Source organism: Cucurbita maxima, unplaced genomic scaffold (assembly GCF_002738345.1).
Source record: "Cucurbita maxima cultivar Rimu unplaced genomic scaffold, Cmax_1.0 Cma_Scf00105, whole genome shotgun sequence".
NCBI classification, from domain to species: domain Eukaryota; kingdom Viridiplantae; phylum Streptophyta; class Magnoliopsida; order Cucurbitales; family Cucurbitaceae; genus Cucurbita; species Cucurbita maxima.
Genome location: NW_019272121.1, coordinates 225,454 through 245,538, shown reverse-complemented (window position 1 = coordinate 245,538; position 20,085 = coordinate 225,454). Strand labels below are relative to the sequence as shown.

Below are 20,085 nucleotides of genomic sequence, written 5' to 3'. Positions count from 1 at the left end.
AATCGATTTTCTGGAGAATCGCAAAGTTGAGAGGAAGAAGACGAACAACAAAGGGACGCATGTCAGGTAGGGAGAGGTCTGCGCGTCGCCGGAAATGAGAACGCGTGTCATGCGTGCATTGATTTAGAAAAGATTAGGAAAATCCTACATCGGGTAGGATTAGAAGACCGATGCTCGCTACAGACATGAGAACCCGCGCACGACCCGGCCTCCTGACCCGATCTGATGCCTTGCCAGCGTCTGCCGTGTGTTGCGCAGTGGAAAGTGGCAAAAAAATCCGCATGCTTCAGGGATCGAACCCACACCATCGAAGCCGTATGAACCTTAGTCTGTGACACGTGTTAAGCACACCACCGCGTCATTCCTCCCTCATGAGCGTCCATACGCGCGCGTGTCTGTGCACGTGGGTGCATGAATCAGCGCTTCCACCCCGTATTGTATACTGAGAGTACCGAGACTCAAGGGCCTATAGCATAGTTGGTGGTTCTCTTCTAAACTTGGTTGCGATTAAGAGTCTATATGACTCAAAATTCCCTTTCCTCGACTTTCATTCACTTAGTGAAAGACAATCTTTTTTTTATCGTCGACGTAGAATTGCATAGACTAGACGAAAGATAATAAAAGAATATGGTAAGAACTCTAACAATTAAAGATGAATACCTAGCCCGAAAAGATAATCAAATCTAAGTTTCTTTATTTCTTTATAGTTGTAAAGAGAACAATCCACCTGCTTTGGGGCTCAGCATCCTACTAAGTGTTTCACTTTATACAATTTGTATACAATTTGCAACAGCCCAAGATAACCTCCCGTATATATTGTCTGTTTTCTCCATTACTTATTGCAATCAACCTCACGATACATATTCTTATACTTCGTTTCGTTCCCATCTCAAACCAGTGTGAGATCTCACAGTGGCCTCCTCATTTTGAGACATTATATCTTTGGAGTTGAGCTCGGTAATAAAGAAGGAAAACATAAAAACTTGGGTACACAACATAATAAAATACTACCCTCATGATTAGACCATAACACTTGAAAATTGAGGTGTGTAAGAACGAAAGGTACGATTCTATTGTCCAAAGGTTGTTCATCCAAAGCTTAGGATAAAGAATAACATTAAAGTTGTAATGGTAGGGAAGGACGCCCGTTCCCAGCTTACCTCACTCTGAGGTCGGCCAAGTGTGCTCACCATCTATAATTATGAACAAAAATACTGGATGAACACTGACATAAGCAGTAGAAAACAACAAGTTATGTGAAAAATAACACCCAAAAGTAAACAAATGAAAAAACTTATAAGACTCGTTTCAGAGACATATCGTCGAACACCTTACAAGCATAAACAAAAAACTCGCCAAAAAACAGAATGCCACCTTTCGTATCTTCTCTCACACAACAGCAATGCACTACCAGAAATCCAAACCCATTAGAACATAAAAACAACCCCACCTCAAGCTTGACTCAACATTCAGATCCAAACAAAAAGTTTTAAGTCTCAGAGACATTCATCAAACACCTTACGAGCATAAACCAAATACTAACCGAAGCAACTAAAATCTTCGACAAAAAAGGGGAAAAAAAACTTCCATCTTTCTCATCTTCTCACACTTTTAATAGCACAAATCCAAACCCCATTCAACCAAATCCCAAAATGCAATGAGGCTAAAAAAAAAAAAAATCTTTTTGAGTCTGTCAGACCGCCCATGCGACCATCCCAGCCGTACCATGTCGGCCAAGAACGATCCTCTACAGCGGCAGGACCTAAAGTCCATTGAGCCGTTAATCACGCTCTAGTCGCAGGGCAATGGTTCATCCACCAGACTTTTGTTCTTGTCTCCTTAGAACTCAAGGACACAGTTGTACAACCTATAGAACAGATCCTGTTCAAGTAAGGTCGTGCCCTTCCAGCTTTCTCTCTTCGTTTAAATATTATTAATCCAAGGTGACACTTTCCGATGTGGGATATGACTACTTTGATTTAGGCCTAGAAATAATGTGGCGGCTAACTAATATATCTATATTATTTATTGGAAAATGTTTTTATTTTTTAAAAGAATTTCCCTATATATTTTCGAGTTGGGTTGTCCGGTTGTCAACTTTAAAAAGAATTTTAAAAATTTATTTATCCACATTTTATAATTATTCCATAGAATTTTAGGTAAAAAATATTAAAAGTTCAACAAATACAAATCAATCTATAATAATTCAAAAAAAAAAATTATCAACAATAAACAAGAGAAAATTGTAACATCTTAACATAATTCAAGGTTATTATAGAACTAAATACAACTAAATAGGGATCCTAAGGAAATGATAGATCATCAAAATAAAAAAACAATAAAAATGATTAGTTTTAAGAAACAGTTTTATGTGTTAAAGAACTCCTAAATTAATTAAGAATTCTCTCACGAATACTAAAAGTTGATCCAGAAGCTATTGTAAACACGATAAAAATATACTGAACAACTTTTGATAAAATTATTTATTTAAATTCATTTACTTTTCACCAAGTCGAATGAGAAAAATGATAGATGGAAAGTAAAATGAATTCTAAAGTAGTTTTCCAATCAACACAAGTATAGAAATTTCGAGTTTCAAAAAATTGATTTAAGAATACTTAGAAAGCAATATGCTTTAAAATTAAGCATTGAACGATAAAACGATAGTGTTAGGATGACTCTAAAAGTAAGGATGATGATAGATTGATAGAACGATAGCGTTAGGATACGTTCCTGTAAGGATATGACTAAGGTACGTTCATGTAACGATATGATTATGATAGATATAAAGGCTATTGATAAGTTAGAGAGCGATATGACAACAAAATGTTTAAGATATGATATGATTATGATATGACATATGAATGACGGATATATATATATATATACATATACATATATTTTGTGATTTGATATGAAATATGTTATGGTACGAGATATGTGATAATTGACATGTTTATGATATGATATATTGTGATGCGATATGTGGTATGATATGTAATGATGAAAATTGTTATATCTGGAAGCATGGAATGCTATGATATAATATATTTATGTAATTTGAATGATATGATGTGATTGATATGCAAAACGACGAACTAGCATGAAATACAATTTCGACATATGCATAAAAAATGTGTGATGATATGAGAAATGATATGATATGTACGGAATGCTAGCGGGGTTGTATTAAATGATAATAAAAATAGAAAAATGTTGGAACCTCATTTCTTATTGTGTGTTCATGCATTGGTGATACCTCTTACCCTTCACGATAGTACAGACGTGTATATTACGAGGCAGAAAAACAATCATTATGGTTATCATAATGCTACGATGACCAAGCAGAAAAACGTTCATTATGTTTATTATAATGCTACGACTGTTAGGAAGGAAAACAAACATTATGTTTAACCTAATTTTGTCGTGCTGGTTACTAGTTCTAACGGTGTCCAGTTTAAGTAGATCCTAGAGTATGCTCGCACGACAAGGAAAGTGGCCCAACGGTGTGTGAACTGACTGGTGAGTCCATACTCGCACGTATGGGCTGTGTGTAGAGTATGTGGTACACGTCCAAGTTACACGTTAGGATAGTATCGAAGGAAAATAGACTGAAAAGACAGGTCATTACATTCACATGTTCTTGCATTTAAAGCCCCAATAGTGGGGTGACTTACTAATTATTTATTTAAATACTTAAGTCACTTATGTTTCAGGTTAAGATAAGACATTCATGTACGACTGACGAGACATCACAACTTGAGACCATGGAACATGCATAGGGTAATCGTATTTATTTTCTTAGACTTAGACTAGAATAGGATGTTTTTAATTTAAAAATTTATTTATTTTGTTTAGTCTTTTGTTGTGTCATCTTTTAAAGGTGTTTTCAAACCACATAAGTCAATGGCTGTGTTTTAAGATGAACGTGACGGTTTATGAAAGTTCAAATGAAATATTTCTGCATTCAATGATCATGATATGTATACAGCGACGACCTTAAATTAAGTAGAAAATTACATGTCGTTACACGTTAACCATCTCCTAGAATATTGGGTATCTAAATGGGAGGATTTTTATCTAAATTTGTCCAGCCTTATATGGGTGTTTAAATTATATCAAAACAGAGTTTATACATAATTCTTTAGATAAAAATTGAGATTTACCTTATATGGAAGGTAAATCTCAATTTTTATTTAAAATTTTAGAAGATTATATTTTTGTTGTTTTAGAAATCAAGGGTAATATTCATTGACACTCCTCCCCCAAATATCTCTCCTCAATTCAATACCTACTGTGACTGACTATTAGACAATTTTGCTAAAAAGAAAAAAAATAAAAGTATAATTTATTCTAACTTTTATAATAAGATTTGTTTACCTTTTATTCAAAAGTTCCCTTGCCTATGAATATTAACATTATATAATTTAACAATCATGGACATAAATTGTAACACCCGATCTCCGATTGGAAAGATGTGTCTTCTCATTGATATTGATATCTTTTAAATAGGATATAAGCCAGCAACAAGTGAGGAAAATATAAAATAATTAAATACTGAAAATAAAATAAAATATACGGTAAATCAAATCATAAATAAAGAATATTAAGATATAATATTTAAGATATATTTTATAATAATATATATTCTAAATATTATATCTCAATAAACCCAAAACCTAATTTTTTTTCAGAACCTATAGAAAGCATAAAAAAATCCTTCACAAAACCTATAGAAAGCATTCTACACCATTGAATCGTCCAAAACCGTCAAAGAACGAAGAAAATCCATATGTAAGTTCTTGAATCGTTGTTTTCAAATTTTCCTCAGATCTGTGAGAAATATTGAGCATTAAATTCAAAATTTTGAGCATATTAATCTAGAGAGGATTGGGCTCATAATCCGTGAACGAAGTCCTGATAGATTAAGATTGGAAATAGTAGTTCTGGAGTTCGTCAAAGAATGTAGGTATTGATGTTTCTTGATAACTTTGGACTGAGCTAATTATCACCGTGGTTAGAAATAAATTACAAGAAAAATACCTACTTGTAGACAAATATAAACTCTACAAATCTTGTGAAAGAAATAAAAAAATGCAAAGAAAATGGTAAATAATCGATTTTCTGGAAAATCGCAGAGTTGAGAGGAAGAAGACGAACGACAAAGGGACGCATGTCAGGCACGGAGAGGTTTGCGCGTCGCCAAAAATGAGGACGCGTGTCACGCGTGCATTGATTTATAAAAAATTAGGAAAATACTACGTCGGGTAGGATTAGAAGACCGATACTCGCTCCAAACACGAGAACCCGCGCACGACCCGGCCTCCCGACCCGATGCCTTGCCAGCGTCCGCCGCGTGCTTCAGGGATCGAACCCACATCATTAAAGTCGTATGAACCATTCAGTCGGCGACACGTGTTAAGTGCACCACTGCGTCTTCCCTCCCTCATGGGCGTCTGTACGCACGCGTTTGTGCACGTGGGTGACTCCCTTTAGCACGTGGGTGCGTGAATCAGCGCGTGAGACCCCTTTTATCTCGATTTAACTTTCATTCGACTATTTTTCATCTCGATTTTGGTACTCATCTAAATTTAACTTGATTTAAGACCTATCAGCAAACTTTCATGTGATTGGAGCTCCCAATTAGCCGAAAAGTAAGCTTCGTAGGGCACGCTCCATTCCGATAAGTAACCGCACAAAATTAGGAAGTAATACTTGTAGGGTGCGCTTGGTTTTGCATGCATGCTAGAGAAAATTACCCCTAGGTGGCTAGATCTAATGATTCTCTGTACTTATGAAGTTAAATATATATATCTTTTTGACTTGTTGCCCTAATGAGATTTCACACTTGATGTTTGTCTACTTGCTGGACTATCTTACTACTGCTTTAATCTGTCATACTATGTTGGCAAACGAGAGAAACTGTGTATCTGTGATCCGGGTGTTGATGAATGTTAACGCTCCGTTGAGCTTGTATGACTGTATGAATTTTTAATCATACATAAGCTCCTGTTGAATGATTGCGTGAACTTATGATATGAATGATAAACTGTAGTGTTGTGTTATGCCTAGGGTGTACTCTTGTAGGGGTTTAGTTGGGTTTAGATGGGGGACCCTCCCGATGTTACAATCAGTGGTGTCGTGAGGGGCGCTTAGAGGGAGAGACTCTTTAACCCTAGATTGTTATGGACTTGGAACTCTTAATTGAGTGAATTTGGAAGCCAGGGCCCTAAACTCAATAGTTTTAACTACCATTGAGACATAGAGAACCACGTTAGGACCCCGAGGTGTAGAGAGATAATTCCTTAGCCGATAGTAGCTGGTATAGCGTTCGAGTATACTCCACTTCCCTTCCTACTCTAGTGTGGTACTGTTGTGCTAGGCGAGACGCCAGTTAAGAAGGTGTTACTCTTCCCTTCCTACTACGGTATGGTACCGTTGAGCTTGGTGAGACGCTATTAGGGAAGTGTTACTTAGTGGTAGATCGACTACTCTGCATGGGGATCCGTCTTATGGTAAGATGTTGATCACGAGGGTGGGTCAAGGTTGCCTGCATGATGAGTCCGTCCTGTAGATGAACGTTGACCATGTAGTGACTAATTCTAGATGGGTTGTACGAGGGGTACATGTAGTTATGAGGGAGCACCTCATCCTCAAACACTGAATATCGCTTCAAAGGTTAAGTCCTTCCACCCCGTACTGTGTACTGAGAGTACCGAGATTCTAGGGCCTAGAGCATAGTTGGTGGTTCTCTCCTAAAATTGGATGCGATTAAGAGCCTACACGTAGGTTGCTTACTGAGTATATTTTTTCACCCCGTTTCCCTTTTTTTTTTTTCAGATACTGTTTGAGGTGGGTTGTGATGGAGTTAATATAACACATGCGAAAGCAATTTAGATCTTAAGGATCTCTTAGAACATCAATTATAGTTAATAACTAGCATGTTTATAAGTATTAAAACTCAAGGTGTTGGAGTACTAACCTTTTATAGTTTAAATTCTTTTTTCCTCACGAACTGGTTTCAAACCACCACTAGCGTCTTCTCCACTATTCTCCGACCTTATAACGGATTGTGGAATCTGGTGAGTGACTAAATTTGAGAGGGATTTAGTATATATGAAGAGAGAGTTTGTGAGAGTTTTTCTCAAGGTTTTTACTAGGGAGACCTTCCATGTACCTTGATCACTCTATTTATAGAGTTATGTTTGCATGTTCATACAAATTTGAGATCATCAAATTTTGACACTCAAAATTCCACTCAAATGTTTGAGATTATGTGGCAAGCATGCAAGTTTGGTTAAACCAAATTTTGACACCTCAAAATTCCACCAACTCAAACATGGATTTTTCCCTTAGATAAGTCAACATTTTGCCTTTCTTCATTTTAATTCAACAATTAATTTGAATAATTAATTTCAAATTAAAGTAATATTAAATGATTAATTAACGATTTAATTAATATTTAATAGTAAATAAATGTCAATCTCAGTAAATTCCGGCACATATTAATTATGAATACCTATTAATAATTAAAATATTTAAATCTTATTAAAATATCTCCAATTCTCTCTTTTTGTTTAATTCATAATTAAAACAAAAATGCGGTTAAATATATCGTAGTGCATATTCCCTAATTTGAATTCGAACACTTCGAACTCACTCGTCACACTGTTCTATGGTTTAGTTCGATATGAGCTAGCAGAGGGACCTAATGGACCTAAATCTTGGGCTCTAACGATCCGAGATTAACCAGCTAAACTCATTAACCTTGTTAACCAACATTTGTGAACTACTAGGACACTCCACTATAGCCTAGTAGTTGCACTCCCATCACTATAGATATATTTCTGTCTATTTGATATAACCAAGATTAGTAAGTCGATCCTTCACAAGTTGTTCGTAACTAGAGGTAGGTCAATTTACCGTTTTACCCCTAAGGTTACTTCTTGTTCCTTAAGTCTCACTAATCCTCTAATGAACAATTGGTTTGTGGTACAACCACCAAACCGAATCCCTCTCGGGCCAATGAGAGGGTGGGGCCCCTTGTTCAAGACTTGGAGTCAGTACTTAAGCGAACAACCTCTCTACTATCCTTAAAAGCGGGTAGGAGCGAATTCTATCTTACCCCTGAAATGGGAGGCTTATTGAGTCGGCGAACTCGATCTACTCCCACTCATGCAAATCTAAGAATACTTCCGAATAAACAGGAGTTCATAGTTAACTTAGGATTATGATCGAATAACCTAGGTCATAGAATGAAAAAATCAGTCTCACCAGTAAACGACATTATAAAGTGAGAGTGATTTTCTTCATGGTCCTATCTTATGCAATACTCATGACATAGGACGCTCCCAGTTACATGTCTCACATGTACAATTTAATGATCGCATTTTTTATATTATATACAAAAGTGGGCCGCATTCATAGTGTCCCCAGGATAAGGTACTCAGCCTTATCCATGTACTATAGATCATTTTGACTATATACTTGAACTTGATCCACTCTTATGTCTCTACATATAGTTCAAGTAATCATAATCTAGCCAGAGTATTCTTAATTTATTGGATTTAGATTAATGATCGTAAAATTCACTTTATTCCATAATGATCTTTAACTTTATTGAAAATAGAATATGTTTTTGTTTACAAACTATGAGTTTTAGGACATAAAACCCAAGAAACTCCCACTTGGACTAAAACTCTAGTGGGGTTTTATAATGTTGAGTAGAGAGAAAGACATAAATACAATAAACTAGGGCATCACGTACCCATGCATTTTCTCCCACTTGCCCTAGATTACATAACTCGTAGTCCTAGACTCACTAGGTGCCTTTCAAACACTTTTGCCGCGAAGGGCTTCGTAAATGGATCTGCAATGTTGTGCTCTAAATATATCTTTGTGACGATCACATCTCCTCGTTGCAAAATCTCCCTTATGAGATGATATTTGCACTCAATATGTTTTCCTCTCTTATGGCTTCTTGGTTCTTTAGAATTTGCAACTGCTCCACTATTATCACAACAAAGAGTGATAGGCAGATGCATATTTGGAACAATTTTCAAATCAGTTAAGAACTTCCTAAGCCATACAGATTCTTTCACTGCTTCACAAGCAGCAACATACTCGGCCTCCATGGTGGAATCAGCAATGCAAGTTTGCTTTCTACTTCTCCATATTATTGCTCCTCTGTTCAGAGTGAAACCAGATCCCGATGTCGATTTCCTCGAATCGATATCGGTCTGAAAATTTTAGTCAGTGTACCCTGTAAAATACTTGAGGATATTCTTAACGACAGTCCAATGAGCACGTCTTGAATTGGACTGATATCTGCTGACAATTCTCACAGTATAACATATGTCGGGTCGGGTACATAGCATGGCATACATCAGACTACCGATTGCTAATGCATAGAGATTGTGTCTCATATCCTCAACTTCGTGAGGTGTCTTAGGACTTTGTTCCTTTGACAAATGAACTCCGTGTCTGAAAGGTAATAATCCTTTCTTGGAGTCCTGCATCTTATATCGAATCAACATTTTTTCGATGTACGATGCCTGAGACAATGCTAGTGTTTTGTTCTTGCGATTCCGAACAATTTGGATTCCAATATCAAACTGAGCCTCTCCCAAATCTTTCATTTGGAATTGTGTCACTAGCCAATGCCTAATGTCAGTCTGAAATCCCACATCATTCCCAATGAGTAGGATATCGTCAACGTATAACACCAGAAAAACTACAGTAGAGTTGACTATCTTCTTGTAAACACAAGGTTCGTCAACATTCTGTTTAAAGCCATAGGATTTGATCGCAGTATCAAACCTTATATTCCAGGATCGAGATGTTTGCTTCAACCCATAAATGGATCTTTAAAGCTTGCAAACCTTTTGCTCGTGACCCTGTTCAATAAACCCCTCTAGTTGAGCCATATAGATACTTTCCTCAAGATTGTCGTTTAGAAAGGCAGTCTTGACATCCATTTGCCAAATTTCCTAATCATAAAATGTGGCAATGGATAACAGAGCAACAGGAGAGAAGGTTTCTTCATAGTCCACCCCCTCTCTTTGGGTATAACTTTTTGCTACAAGTCGAGCTTTAAAGGTTTGTACCTTATCAGTTTGGTCTCGTTTCCTCTTGTAGATAAATTTTCAACCCATAGGTTTTACCCCATCTGGTTGATCTACAACTTTCCAGAATGACTGAATTGAAGTACATAGAATCCATTTCAAGATTCATGCCTTTGATCCACTGATCTATATCTTCATCATTCATTGTCTGTTCATAGGTCAATGGATTCTCAATGCCATCATTGGGTATGATGACTTGAGTTTCTGCCAAACCTAAGTAATGATCGAGTTGAGTTATAACCCTCCCACTACGTCGAGACATTCTCAACTCTTGAGAAGAATGTGATTGACCAGAAGTGGCAGCTTGATCAACAACTCTTGTTTTTTTATCAGTAGCTTCTTTAAAAATCTCACTTAATACTAGTTTGTTGCGAGGTTGATGATTTCTTACGTGGTCTTTCTCTAAGAATGTATCGTTTGTTGATACAAACACTCTATTTTCTTGAGGGTCATAAAACAAACCACCTTCCGTCTCTTTGAGGTATCTTACGAATAGACATAATTTTGAACGACATTCTAATTTCTTGGGGTTTTGCAACAACACATGTGTTGGACATTCCCAAATCCTGAAGTGACGTAAACTACCTATACGCCCTTTCCATAACTCATAAGGTGTTTCTGAAACACTCTTAGAAGGAAACATGTTCAAAATGTATGTAGCAGTCTCCACTGCATATCCCCAAAACGGATCAGGTAATTGCGTGAAACTCATCATAGACCGAACCATGTCTAACAGAGTTTTATTTCTCCTTTGTGATACACCATTTTGTTGAGGCATACCAAGGGATGAGAGTTGAGACCTTATTCCATGTTCTATCGTATAGTCTTGAAATCTTAAGTCCATATACTCTCCACCTCGATCTGATCGAAGTGTTTTAACAGTTTTACCTAATAGATTCTCAACCTCAGTCTTATACTCTCTGAATTTTTCAAAAGCTTCGAACTTGTGATGCATTAGGTAAAGATAGCCTTACCTTGAATAATCATCAATAAAACTGATGAAATATTCATACACTCCTCGTGCTTTGACATTCATTAGACCATAAAGATCTGTATGCACGAGTTCTAAGGTTTCTTTAGCTCTATAACCTTTTTCGGAAAACGGTCGTTTAGTCATTTTACCCTCAAGACAAGACTCACATGGAGGTAAAGAGTTGTCTTCTAACTCATTTAGAAGTCCTCTTTTAACCATCTCTCAATCCTATTGAGATTAATGTGGCATTGTCTTAAATGCCAAAGATAGGTATTAGAAAAATCTTTTATCGTTTATTTTGAGTTTCAACTGTTCTAAAAAACACCTCGGTATTTAAAATAGCTTTTGTTTCGCTCGGTTTTAACATATATAAGTTGTTTTCTAGTTTTGCAGAACAAATATGAATACCTCTTTTGCAAATGAACACTTCATTGATTTCAAAAGATACTTTATACCATTGTTCTAATAAACAAGAGATAGATATTAGATTTCTTTTCATTTCAGGAACAAAAAGTACATTATCTAATATAATGAATCTATCTCCAAAAAATAATTTTAAATTTCCTACCGATCTTGCTGAGACAACCTCTCCTGTTCCAACCCTGAGTGTTATCTCGCCGTCCGCAAGCATTCTCTAGGAGCTAGTTTCCTCGAAAAAAGAACAAATATGATTAGTGGCCCCTGAATCTAGTGCCCAAGTTGAGTTATCATACTCTACTAAACATATTTCTACAACGAGTAAATCATATTTACTTTGTTGTGTCTTTTCTGCTTTCTTCTCTACAAGGTATTTTGGGCAATTTCTTTTCCAGCGCTCATTTTCGTTGCAATGGAAACATTTTCCTTTATCTGCTTTTTGAACCTTGTGTTTGCGGTCAGTAGGAATCTTATTTTTTCCTTTACCCTTCTTCTTCTTCATCAAAACACTTTTAGAAGTTGAAGGTCCAGACTTATTTTTGGAGGACGATCCTCGTAGTAATTTCTTAGAGATAGCAACATTTGCTTCTCCTTTTTGTCCCTTGTTCGTTAAGAGGGACTAATAAGTCTATAGCTCATTGAGAAGAGCAGTCAAGTTATATTCTATCTTGTTCATTATCACATTTGTGCGGGACTGCCTTGACTCTTCTCATCAATGACAGCTTCATTTTCTTCTGCCACATTGAAATGGACCATCATGTCCAGGACATGTTCTCTAATAGAGGTCCTTTCCTTCATACGGCAGTTGTAAATGTATTTTATGACGTCATGTCTAAGGGAGAAGGACGGTTGTCCAAACATCCCTTTCAGAGATTCCATAATCTCTTTAGTAGTACCAATGACATCGTGTTTCTTAGCCAAAACATCAGATATGCTAGCTAAAATGTACACTCGGGCTTTGTCATTTGCCTTTGTCCATTTGTCATATGCATCCTGAACTGTTCGGTTTGCATTTAACCTGGGGTTTGAAGGAAATTCCTCAGTTAAAACAAACCTTAAATCATAAATTACAAGTATTGTGTTTAGGTTTGATTTCCAAGTTGCATAATTGTCGCCGTTTAATTTCTGAGAAGCGAGTAATTGTACTATTGAGTTTGTCATGCTGTGATATAAAGAAAATTCTATTATTGATTTGACTTAATCGTGTTTAATCCAATCAGGTTTAGCAAATGTAATAATGTACCCAAAAATTATTAATTTGCAACGATACTTTAGTGAGTTAGAGCAACTTTTACCGAGGGGCAGTCAATCACTCCTTCACTAAACCAAGACATTCATGACTGAAACACTAATCCCAGAATAACTTTTGTTCCTATTGTGTTTTAGTTATCTCTATTTTGGTAAAAAAAAAATATACTAACTCTTAGTAATTCTTCGTAAGTGTGACCCACCATTTTCAGACCTCAGAGATCGGTCCCAACAATGCTATCAAATGAAAAAGCCAAAGTTGGGAATGGACCTAAGAAATCCTATCCATTTCTGGAGTTTGCGTTGTTTCGACTCCCATGTTACGACCCTCCGAATGGGTAGTTGCTCTAGGACAACATGCAGGCGAAACATGGGAATCTCACGGTGCAACCTAGTGGTGGAGACCATAAGACGTGTTGATATACTTCCTTCTCCCACTTACTATAAATACTTTCTCTATTCACCTTGTTATTAACTCATGCAAATACCTTCCGAATGGAGGACGTTCCCAGGGCAACACAAGGCTGAGCATGAATCTCACGGTGTGAATGTTTTAGAGAGGGTAAAAAGAAAACGATGTATCTCATATTCCTTTTTCCTCCCACTAAGTATTTTAGACGGTTGGGTATACTCATTACTTAGGTATATTCTGGCTAATTAAATATAACATAAGCCTAGGTGATTTTTCTAAAACTTACATCACTCAAGCATGCTCATAAAACTAGGCTAACTACGCTCAAGTATTTGTCCGATCTCCAAGTAGTAAGTGTTCCGTAAATCGTCAACTTAAGTACCTCCAGCCTTAGACAAGCTTGTGCCAGGTGAGCTTTCTTGTAACCGCAATTTTACAAGACATCGGCCTATTTTAACTATTAAAATTGATCGTGCTTGGTTCTTAACCCTAAGTGAGCATGCACTTATCTTTATTATAGATTTTAACATCTATCTCGTTTTATGACGTTGAAAATAACCTATAACATCCATCTAACATGCTTTAGATAACAATTATATAATCATCCATTTCATGCAATAATATAATAATTAAAAATAACTTGAATCGCTCCCGAGGATCACGAACTGGGTGAACCAACCCTTAAAAACGTTGAACCGGACCCCAACGACAGAAAAAACACCCGAACCTCCTCTTCCAACTTCTTCTTCAGTTCAACTTGCTATCTCTTACATTTTTGATCAATTACAATCTAAAATGGACTCTAATGACTCCATAAAAATTAGAGACCTTTCTTTACTCATTAAAGCCCACACACATTAGGCTTGTTACAATAATTATATCAAATGGAAGCATAAAAAAAAAAAAAAAAGTCAAAACCAAAAACATCCACTTTAACCACAAAATTTCATTCATGAAATAGTACCCACCATGCTCAAATTAATGCAAATAAAGTGTCTAAAACTTGCTTTGATACCAATTGTTGGAGTTAATATAACACATGCGGAAGCAATTTGGATCTTAGGCACTCTTAGAACATCAATTATAGTAAATAACTAGCATGTTCATAAGTATTAAAACTCAAGGTGTTTAAGTACTAACCTTTTGTAGTTCAAATTCTTTTTTCCCCACGAACCGGTTTCGAACCACCACTAGCGTCTTGTCCACTATTCTCCGGCCTTAGAACAGAATTGTGGAATCTGGTGAGTGACTAAACTTGGGAGGGATTTAGTATATATGAAGAGAGTGTGAGAGTTTTTCTCAAGGTTTTTCCAAGTGAGACCTTCCATGTACCTTGATCACTCTATTTATAAAGTTATGTTTGCATGTTCATGCAAATTTGAGATCACCAAATTTTGACACTTAAAATTCCACTCAAATGTTTGGGATTATGTGGAGCACGCATGCTTGAGTTAACTAAATTTTGACACCTCATAATTTCACTAATTCAAACATGGATTTTTCCATTAAACGAAGTCAACATTTTGACTTTCTTCATTTTAATTCAATAATTAATTTGAATAATTAATTTTAAATTAAAATAATATTAAATGATTAATTAAAAAATTTAATTAATATTTAACCGTAAATAAAATGTCAATCCCAATAAATACCGAAACATATTGATTATGAATCCCTATTCGTAATTAAAATATTTAAATCTTATTTAAATATCTTCGATTCTCTCTTTTTGTTTAATTCATAATTAAAACAAAAATGCGGTTAAATATATCGTATATATGTAGCACATATTCCCTAATTTGAATTCGATCACTTCGAACTCACTCGTCACACTGTTCTATTGTTTAGTCCGATATGAACTAAGAGAGGGATTTAATGGACCTACAGATTATGGGCTCCAAAGGTCCGAGATTAACTGGCTAAACTCATTAACCTTGTTAACCAAGATTTGTCAACTACTAGGACACTCCACTATAGCCTAGTAGTTGCACTCCCCTCATTATAGATATATTTCTGTCTATTTGATATAACCACGATTAGTAAGTCGATCCTTCACAAGTTGTTCGTAACTAGAGATTGGTCAATTTACCATTTTATCCCTAAAGTTACTTCTTGTTCCTTAAGTCTCACTAATCCTCTAATGAACAATTGGTTTGTTGTCCAACCACCAAACTGAATCCCTCTCGAGCCAATGAGAGGGTGGGACCCCTTGTTCAAGACTTGGAGTAAGTACTTAAGGGAACAACCTCTCTACTATCTCTAAAAGCGGGTAGGAGAGAATTCCATCTTACACCCTATGTCCTCAGCTATTCACCCAGTCTTACCCTTGAAATGGAAGGCTCATTGAGTCGGCGAACTCGAGCCACTCTCACCCATAAAAATCTAAGGATAATTCCAAATAAACAGGAGTTCATAGTTAACTCAAGATTATGATCAAGTTACCTAGGTCATAGAATGAAAAAATCAGTCTCAACAGTAAACGACATTATAAAGTGAGAGTGATTTTCTTCATGGTTCTATCTTATGCAATACTCATTGCATAGAACGCCCCCACTCACATGTCTCCACATGTACAATTTAGTGATCACATTGTTTATATGATCTATAAAAGTGGGCCACATTTATAGTGTCCCTAGGATAAGGTACTCAGTCTTATCCATGTACTATAGGTTATTTTGACTATATACTTGAACTTGATCCACTCTTATGTCTTTACATATAGTTCAAGTAATCATAATATATCCAGAGTATTCTTAGTTTATTGGATTTAGATTAATGATCATAAAATTCACTTTATTCAATAACGAGAATAAACATCAATAATAACTTTATTGAAAATAGAATATATTTTTGTTTACAAACTATGAGTTTTAGGATATAAAACCCAACAGGGAGGTGTTAGAGAACTGCACTGTCACAAAGGGTTGTCGTTCCAGAGCGTCAGTCCGTTGTCGGTCTTTTAGAGTCTTTTGTATTTCATTTTATATTTGTAATTCCTTTTGTAATAATTTGAAACAAACCTTTATCTCTCTTTTGTTTTAATTAAATGGTATTTTTATCTTTTACCTTACTTTTCTTTCCTTTTCCTTTCTTTTTGTTTATTTGTAATTCCCGATTTTTAATTTGATCTAAGTCTAACTTTATTTAGGACCTATCATCGAACTTTCAAGAGTTTTAGAGCTCTTAATTAGCCAAAAACATAAGCTTCGAAGGGCACGATTCATTCTCGTAAGTAACCACACGGACGAATTTATGAAGTAATACTTGTAGGGTACGCTTGGTTTTGCATGCATGTTAGAGCAAATTATCCCTAGGTGGCTAGATCTAAAGATGCTCTATACTTATAAAGTTAAATTTATATCCGTTGGACTTGCGGCCTTTATGAGATTTAGTACTCGATGTTTGTATGCTTGCTGGACTATCTTTCTACTGCTTTTATCTGTTCATACTATGTGGGTGGACTCGAGGATTTGTGTATATGCGCTCCGAGTGTTGATGGATGATATTTCCCTGTTGAGCTTGTATGGTTGTATGTGTTGTTACTCATACATAAACTTATGTTGAATGATTGTGTGAACTTAAGATATGATTGATAAGTTGTAGTGTTGAGATATGCCTAGGGTGAACTCTTGTAGGGATTAAGTTGAGTTTAGTTAGGGGACCCTTCTAATGTGACAGTCTATGGTGTCGTGAGCGATGCTTAGAGGGAAGACCTTTTAACCTTGGACTGTTATGGACTTGGAAGTCTTGATTGATTGATTCCGGAAGCCAAGGCCCCTAACTAAATATTTTTAACTACTCTTGAGATTTAGAGTACCACATTAGAACCCCGAGGTGTAGAGAGATGATGATAAGCGCCAACAATGTTGGATTTTGCATAGCTAGAAGTTCTTTTATAATCCTTGCAAACGTTCACAAATAGGTTAGTGTACGTCCTACCTCCTCGTATACGTAAGCTTCTAAAATATAAATATAAGCTCCAAACTCCTTGTATACGTCCTACACTTCCGTTGGTGGTTAGTTCCTATTGGATCATCTGACACCTTTGTTAGTATTTCACAAACATAACTAATTTTCAACTATTTGTGAAATACGACTTAAAATGATCTATTTTACCTTAAACGGGGTCAAAATTAAGTTCAAGAGGGTCAGAGCGGTGTCGAACAGGTCAGAAATAGGTTTTCCAAGCCGAATAAGCCACCGTGGAGCTAATTGAGCTGTTGGAGCCAAGGGCTTTTTGCGCCAAAAGCTGACATGTAGCACATTCAGGAGGTAATGAGAGTGCAGACGATCTCGGGTTGTCGGGGTGCAGTCACGGGTCTAGGCTAAACTTTGTTGTTGGGCCGCGGTTTGTTTCGGTGGGCCTAGGGTTAAATCGTTTGGCCAAGAGGGTTTGGGTTGTAGCTTCGAGTCGCGGGTGAAGAATTAGGCCGAGGTGTGGACCGGGCTAGATCGAGGCTGTCTTTGGGCCGAGGGGTTTTGGGTCACTTGTTGAAGCTCGGGTCGGACTTCGTCTCCCTCACCCGATTACTAGAGAGTTTTGTGACAACTCGATCTCTCTCCTCGATCACGTCGTTCCGACATCCTTTTTCCTCCTTTTTTCTCCGTTTTCGAGTCTCCTCCTCCAAATCCCGTTTATGGTGTTTGTTTCGTTCGTAAGGGCCTAACACTCTAGGATCTAAGAGTATTCAGAAATCCGACGTTCTGTCTTCCTTACCCGACGGTGTACGACGTGTAAACAACGTCGAAATCATCCCCGGTGTGTGTAAAGGTCTCTGGGACTGTTTTTGTTGTGTAAATCAGAGGTTTTGACATGGATTTCGTAAGGTTTGGCTTCGTCGGAGCTTTGTTGGTTCCCTCTCTCTCTCTCCCTCTCTCCCTTTTTTTTCTCACTATTTTTTCTTCTTGCAGGTGTCTTGGAAGTGGCTGAAGGTCGGGTTTGGTTCTCGTGGTGATCCCGACGTCGGACGCGCTTCGTTGGTCGTGTGCGAACGAAAACTCCGATGTTCACCGAAATTCTCGATCTTGCCGACAACCGCAATTTTTTTATTATTATTTTATTTTTTATATTTGATTCATTAATTGATGATTTAAACTAAGATTTTGGGTGGCAAATTGTAACGACCCTATTTTCCAACTGAAATAGAGTTGCTACCATATGCATGATGTGCCCCTTTTTATGCCAAAACATTTATTTTAAATAGTTCATAAATGTCATGGAATTATACATTAAAAATAAAATCCTTAAACCAAACCAACAACATTTAAGAAATGAAAAATAAACAAATTAACACAAATTAGGAAAGAAAACAATATCCTATATTAATCTAAGACTAATAAGTAAAATAAAAATGTAGCTACCCTAGTACCGGTTTCATGATCTCTAACACGACGGCGCTATCATCTGTATAAGGGTGTCTTGCCTTTACCTAAAATGTAAAAGTTGTACATGACTCGAGTATTTTAAGAAAGACTCAGTGAGTAACCCATTATTGGGCTCATTGAATGCAATCACAGGCAACATGGGATACCTATCCTTTTATCATAGCATATCATGGCCTTAGGCAGCTTTTCCATCTGGTTAAGTTTGAATATGTAGTACTTCTCTACACATGCGAGCATGAGTCCACTAGGCGAGCTTGCACGCTCCTTAGTCTGGCTTGTTGGACCAACACTCACTAACGGGCTTTTTGTGGAAGAATAGAAAGGGAAAGGACCCTCAATACATCATGGTAACCATAATGTCATAAATCATATATCATATTGTATGTGTCCGTACACATCATAGTGGAGAAGTATCTCATATCACACAAAAATGCATAAAGTTCCATCCAAGTATCATATTGTATGTGTCGGTACACGAATAATAATAATTTCTCATATTTTTCATTTTCCCAATCTCTCGATTGTACACTCTATTTCTCCCCCTCTATTTTACTTTGTTAGGTTCACAATTATTTTTGCCAATTTTAATCAATTCTTAAATTACATAGACAATAAAAGATCGATTTCATGTCTCTCCCATCTTTTCCATTAAGAGTTTTAATGGATTCTTGAATTACACACAACAAAAGACAAAAGGAATTCTATATCTCTGATTGTTTACTTGTCTCTGTATTTATTCAGTTTTTCTTAAATTTTATTTACAATTATCTTTGACCAATTTTAAACAATTTTTAAATTATATTGAGAATAAAAGACAAAATTTCATCTCTCATTTTTTTACTTTATGTGTTTCTCTAGTTTTTTTTTTTTATTTGGTTCACGGTTTATCTCTGGCCAATTTTAATCAATTCTTATTTCTTTTTCACAATTTTAATGTTGGATCTTCATTTTCTATAACCAATAAAATGATAACAAAAATCTAAATAATTGATACACTATAAAAGAGAAGAAATTATGAACTTTTCTATTGATCTCCTCTTGTTAAATTGGATCTACTTTTCTTTTTCTCTTTCAAGTAAATCAGACTATCTTGTTTCATTTTTTTACTAAATTTAAGGCAGAAATACTTTTATTTAAACTTTCATAAAACGTCACCTTCATCTTAAAACACAACCATTGACGTACGTGGTTTGAAAACACCTTTAAAAGACGACACAACAAAAGACTAAACAAAATAAATAAACATTTAAACTAAAGACATCTCATTCTAGCCTAAGTGTATGAAAATAAATACGACTACCCTATGCATGTTTCACGGTCTCAAGTTGCGATGCCGTCGTCAGTTGTACACGAATGTCTTGCCTTAACTTGAAAGAGAAGTGACTTAAGTATTTAAATACTATTGTGGCTTTAAATGCAAGAACATGTGAATGCAATGACAGGACCTATCTTTTCAGTCTATTTTCCTTCAGTACTTTTCTAACGGGTAACTTGGATGTGTACCATATACTCTACGCACAACCCAT

The 20,085-nt window shown here is 36.2% G+C and overlaps 1 long non-coding RNA gene and 1 other non-coding gene across 2 annotated transcripts in view; one reads left to right on the top strand and one right to left on the bottom strand.

Moving 5' to 3' along the window:
- Positions 1-1,687: 1,687 nt before the first annotated feature.
- Positions 1,688-1,899, bottom strand: LOC111473151. The gene has a single exon (XR_002715572.1). It is a non-coding gene; the product is annotated as a Plant small nucleolar RNA U3 (small nucleolar RNA).
- Positions 1,900-5,630: 3,731 nt separating this feature from the next.
- The window catches only part of LOC111473150, a 58,619-nt gene continuing 44,164 nt past the window's right edge, over positions 5,631-20,085 (top strand). Inside the window, exons 1-2 of the long non-coding RNA XR_002715571.1 lie at positions 5,631-5,687; positions 12,648-12,650. This is a non-coding gene — a long non-coding RNA (uncharacterized LOC111473150). The remainder of the gene's footprint in view (positions 5,688-12,647; positions 12,651-20,085) is intronic.